The sequence below is a fragment of the Ipomoea triloba genome, chromosome 8 (genome assembly GCF_003576645.1).
Source record: "Ipomoea triloba cultivar NCNSP0323 chromosome 8, ASM357664v1".
In the NCBI taxonomy this organism is placed as follows: Eukaryota; Viridiplantae; Streptophyta; class Magnoliopsida; order Solanales; family Convolvulaceae; genus Ipomoea; species Ipomoea triloba.
The window spans coordinates 2,399,398-2,405,424 of record NC_044923.1 but is presented as its reverse complement, the minus strand read 5'-3'; the positions used below and the strand labels follow the sequence as shown (position 1 = coordinate 2,405,424).

Here is a 6,027-nt window from a genome sequence, read left to right as displayed (position 1 = left end):
GGGGGGGGGGGGGGGGGGGGGGGGGGGGTACTACATGCATTCTATTTTAGGAATTCAATTGCATTATAATTTGTCTGTTTGTCTTGCATCAGATCAGAGGTGATCGGCTGAATATCAATATTAGAATACTGAACATCAGTAAAGTTGTGCATGATTTATGTGATGATTGGATTTCAATGCATAATATAAAATACTCTTCTTGAAACATAAAAATAAAATAAGTATTTTATTATAACAATACATGATGCTGTGATGATGTGGTACTATTCCTCCCCCTTTTTTCTAATCTCCTTCCACAGGAACCACAAACAAATCCAGATAGCTGCAACCCGCAAAATTGAAAAAAAAAAAAAAGAAAAAAAAAAAAAGAGGGAGAAAAGGAGGGGGGAAAACACCAAAGATGAGAAAGAGATTAAGTAAATAAATAAATACTCCTTAATATGTTGAGATCTAGATCCTTATATTTGAATCAAAGGATGCAGCACAGCTCTCAATATAGTTCTGAGTTTTTATTTATTAGGCACCAGGAGGTTGGTCGCTGCCCCCTTCATGACCCATTCCAGGGCTATGCCCTGGACTTGTTGGACTGTAAAGTGCTACGTCATACCCGGAATGGTTGTTTGAGAAGCTGTCACTTGATGTTGGTCTAGGCTTGTGTCGCATAACCTTAACAGGGGCTGGAAGATTGAACTTTGATGGCCTCAATGCTTCAGCCAACTCTAAGTGCTGCTGATGAATAAGCAGCACAATTACATAAAATACCAAAACATGGATTCTTGGATGTGAAGCCATCAAAATCATTTGATAAGAGAAGTTGGATTGTAAACATGAACCGAGGGAAATGAACTTGATGGTAGCAATGAGCCAGGCTGGTGTATATATAATATAGGATGGTGTGTGAAGATTGAAGAGTAGTGCTTTGCCAGCAATCAATTTAATTGAAGGGCCCAACATGGAAATCTTTCCATTTTGGGTATGAATAACACTTCTCAGCCTACTCCATTTCCAAAGAGCTCTGCCACTGCCACAAGTTGATATTCTCATACTCCTTTTAGTTAGATAAAAGCTTTTAGTACAGGATTTGATAAGACATCACAATACAACAATCCCCTTGGTATTTCTTGTTTTCTTTTAGAGCAGCCTTGTGTGGGATAGAGCTTCTTGAAGACAGTGTTTGCTGCAAGTTGGATACAAAATAAAAGTAAAAATAAACGAAAATGGTTCTTCCACTAAATGTTATAAGGATTTGCTGTCTGCTGTGCATATTTTCTCTGATCATCTTGTTCTTAGTATATATAGTTCTGCACCACATGTATCAGTTCTGTGTACAGTGTGGAGCCATCTTCTACAAAGTGATTTCCTTTGTTATTGAACAGTGAGAAATATCGTTTATAGTCGCCAATATGGTTGCTTTAACCTGTGTTCCTAACTTCTTTACAGAGGGATGAGAACTGCTTCCTTCTTGCATTCTGTATATTTCCCCACAATCCACATTTTTACACTGCACTAGATTTGTGAAGTACAATATTTGAGTTATGGAACAGGTGACAACATATCAGTAACTGCTATACGTGGTAAGAATAAACGACAATCATCATGCTCAAATACCTTTACTGTCGTCCTTATACTGTATTTTGTATGCTTCGTGTCTCCTGCACAAAGCTTAAAGAAAAGCTTCGTTTCAGTCAATGTAGTATTTATACCAGAGTATCATTTTCTTTTTTGTTTAAGGAAATCCTGACCCCATATTCCCTTAGGATTCTAAATGACTTTCCCATTCTACAAGTGACCAATCCCTGCACACCGGATTAAATTTAGTACAATATACAAGATTTCTGACTCACAAAAACACAACTTTATTAATATTGTATTATATTATTATTAAGTTATTTGTTCTGTCCTTAATCTGTTTGCATTTAAATCCATTTTTCAGTGTCACCTTCCCCAAGAAAATCTACAAGGATTTGTAGGGCACAGGGAATTATCTGTCCAAATATCTAAATCTTTACTCTCCTTAAACACCACTTTGGCACTTCCCGACAATGCATTTTGAGTTTTGACACTTGGAGTTGAACATAAATCATAAAAAAACTTGTCCCTTCACTTTATTCGATGCTTTATTGGTCCATAAATGTTTGTTTAGTTTGGAATTTGTGGAATAGTACACATTCTAATTTGTAGCATAAACAATCATGGTAGCACATATATAACCTTTACTTTCTCTATGTGATTTTATTTTTTAATAAAGTTGCTTTATATATAGTTCCAATTGTTTATCCTATTATGCAAATTTATTACACCACTTTATAATAGCTTTTGGGATGAATAGAACTTGAGTAGATTTTAAAACTATTGCGTCCAATTTGTGCAATCCTTGCTGTTTTAGCTAGAACATGCTTGAGTAGTAATATGCATCAGGAAAATTATTTGTTTGAATTGTTTTGTTTTATTTCTGATATTTCAATTAAGAGGAAAAAGCCTTATATTTTGCTACCTTAAAATTTATAGTTTTATATTCATATACTAGCTTCCTAGTCCTTATTATTGTGCAGAGGATTTGATCATTTAATTGATATAATCACATGAGATTAATAATATTTATATGCTTCAATTCCTATAGGCGAGAGAGATTCTTGGCTAGACTTAATTTATACAAGTTGGACATATAGAGGTAAGTATATATTATTATTGTTATGGTTAATGAGACACTCATAATATATTTGAAAGGGAAACAAGGGATGATTTCCATTCTGTACATTTCATAATGTTATAGATTTACCGGCAGACTACATCTTTGTCACATTCTATTGCATATGCCTTTGCCTTCTCTCAAGATCGATTTTCCATATTTGAGTAATAACAAATACTTTGTGTATTATGTTAGTTATATGTATCATCAAACTGATGAATGAATTGAAGATTCTGTTCTTCTTGGCTCTTTACTTCATAAACAATGGAAAGAGCTTCTTTAATTCATTTATCGGGAACATATGATTAACTAAACTATGGTTTAGCAACACACACATGAAAAGAAAAGTTCTTGATTATCATGATCAGATTCTTAACGAGAATCTTATTCTCGTGAACTTGTGCTTTTTCCTTAAGAAGCCATCTTGAGTGCGAAAATAGGATAGTGCAGGATGGATATCGAAGGAAATAGAAAGCAGAAATGAGAGGGGGAATGGAAGAGAATATTCTTAACTAGGTAAGTTGTCATTCTGTTGTTTCCACTTAACATCCTTAGATTCTTCAAAACATAGTATTCTTTGAGTGGAAGGGCGGGATATTATTGTATATGTTAGTATTCCATGGTAGAATATTCTTTCTTAAGAAAATGACAGTTTGACTCAATATTTTATCAAATGTGCGGCATGTGATCGACAAGTTTCGCAATTTTTCATATTCATTAGTTTCTTGTGAATTGGTTAACTTCACCACATGTTAAAGAAACAGTAAAAGGTTTAGTAAAAAACTTTAATCCATGTAATGTTATCTCTAAGTGTCGTATAGCACCATATCTTACTCCAATACCATTGCTATTTTCCCTTTCATGGAGTGAAATTCCATTTGACATGGAAAACATTCAAGGATTGAGCATTAAATGCACTATTGTTTAGATTTTATTTTATTATTTTTTTTTTCACGTCAAAAGGGATTCTGGCTACTTGGAAAGTTGGAAGAAAATATCTGTCATTTTTCTTGCTTTGGAGAGAATTATATATATTTTGCTTTGTTAGAAAAAATATGGAGAGTGGCACAACATTTGAAGTGTGGAGTTTCTTATTTTGAAGTAAGATACAATAATGTTACAAAACACAGTAGAAAAGTCTATCTATTACTTCATATTCGTACTTAAGTAGAGTGATGATTATTTACAAAAAATGCAAGTTAAGAGAAGGGGATACAAAGAAACAAAATTATAGGATATAGTTTTTGAATGCATATAGATAGTTGCTCTTTTGAGATTTAACATGTGATTTGGTGGTAAACTATACTGTTTTTCAATTCAAATCTTATCAATCTGATCTCGGTCAGATGTACTGAGAAAAAATATGCACTCTTCAACTAGAAAACTAGGAAAACAAGCACTCATACAAATATAGTAAAAGCAAAGCCTTATAGGAAAACAAACAAACATATATATATGTGTGTGTGTGTGTATGCTAAAACCGAAACCTAATCTCATTCTGCATATGCACAAGACTGAGGATGATCTCTGCTATGGAGATGTTTTATTTCTTCAGCACACCATTCTGCATGACAAGAAACCTTAATAATCAAGCAGTGATATATATATATATATATATATACACATGTATGTACCCAGGATCAGTCTATTATCTCATTTGGAGGTCTATTGTTACCCATCCCGGGGCTATGTCCCGGAGCTGTAGGCCTGAACGCTCCAACTTCCTCCTCCTTGCAAGGGTTGTCGTAGGACAGATTATCAACTGAGGGAGGATGGTATCGTCTAGGCTTATGTACCATAACACTACTTAGATAGGGTGCAGGTGGAGAATGAAATTCTGATGGCAACCTTGATGCTTCAGCCGCCAACTCTAAGTGTCGATGAACTAACAGGGACAACATAGGTATACAATAGACCACTAGAACATAGATCCTAGGATGTGATGCCATTGAGCTGAGCTAAGCGATGTGAGATGAATATTTAGATATGAAACTTTTGAAGGAAATGCAGTTGATGCTTGCAGGGTTACCATGGCTGGTGTATATAAGGATGATGGGGTCCCACAGAAGGGCATTGGTGGTCATAAACAATGGCGGGTGAAGCTTCATCTCTCAGCTCATAGCAGGTGCCCAGGCCACTATGAATAGATTATAATTATATATAATTCGCCGCCATTATAAATAAATATCTGGATTGTGATCATATTCGTCTTGCATATTGTGTGTCTTTCTTCATCTGTGATGTTATTTAGTTTCACACCTACTTTTGTTGTGTTGGTGATCTGTTTGTGTTGCATGTGGCTTGGAAATGAAGTTTGGAGGTCTGTTTGTGTTGTGTTGGTGATCTGTTTGTTGGTTTTGAACCTTTTTGAAGTTGTTGATGTTGTGTATAGGAGGTGTTCAATACTTATAAGGTGAGATTTATGAGTTTTTTTTATCTTTCATTACTTACTAAAAACTTGCGTGAGACTGACACAATTCCACAGACTCTACAAGAGATTGTGAAGTGATACTTAAATTAGGTCGAACTTTCACTCTTGACCTAGTTTTTGCGGGGGAGTTGAAGTCCTGGTTTGAGTATAAGATCATTTAATGCTTGATAGGGAATATATCCCGGGTATACGGCTCTACGAGTACTATACGTATGGCGGGCGTATTGTGCTATAAAAGGGACTTGAGTCCTTATTGTTAGGGACTTTTCGGCCTCTCTCTACTCCTCTCTAAAAGCCTAAGAACCAAAAGTGCTCTATATTCTCTCTATTGAAGATCAATGAATACAAGAGTGATTTGGCCTAAATTCTCTCATGGATTTCAATAGTTTACATATAGTGTATGCACTTGAACACATATAGGGATTTAATCCTTATCAATGCTTGTGTTGAGAGGTTGATGTAAGAGAATCGTGAAAAGTCGAAGTGAAACTGTGAAAGCTATGTCTAGAGTTCATAGTCATCCAAAGGCTAAAAAAGGGTTACAAGCTAGATGTTTGAGTGATATTACCATTGATTACTAGTCAACAACTCCTTTCAAATTTAAAGTTATGTTTTTGGGTGACAACATAATTCGCTATTTTTTTTTTGAGAAACATAATTCGCTAATATTATCTAATGTGTACACTAGATAAATCATGTTCCTATATAATAGTTCACAAATTATACAAGAGAGATAAATTGTATAAGAAAGATTTTATACAATGAGGTTAATCTAGACAATGTTAACAAAAACCAAACTCGTGACCTTTTAATACGAGAATTATATTTTACTCATTCCACCGTTGTTTCATTCTTTGATGGTGGTTTCATGCATCTAAAGTTGTCTTTTGATGGTGGTTTCATGGTT

At 34.7% G+C, this 6,027-nt stretch overlaps 1 long non-coding RNA gene across 1 annotated transcript; it reads left to right on the top strand.

Annotated features, from left to right (window-relative positions):
* Positions 1–28: 28 nt before the first annotated feature.
* Positions 29–5,096, top strand: LOC116026624. The gene is made up of 2 exons (XR_004099863.1): positions 29–1,574; positions 2,621–5,096. It is a non-coding gene; the product is annotated as an uncharacterized LOC116026624 (long non-coding RNA).
* The last annotated feature ends 931 nt before the right edge of the window (positions 5,097–6,027 follow it).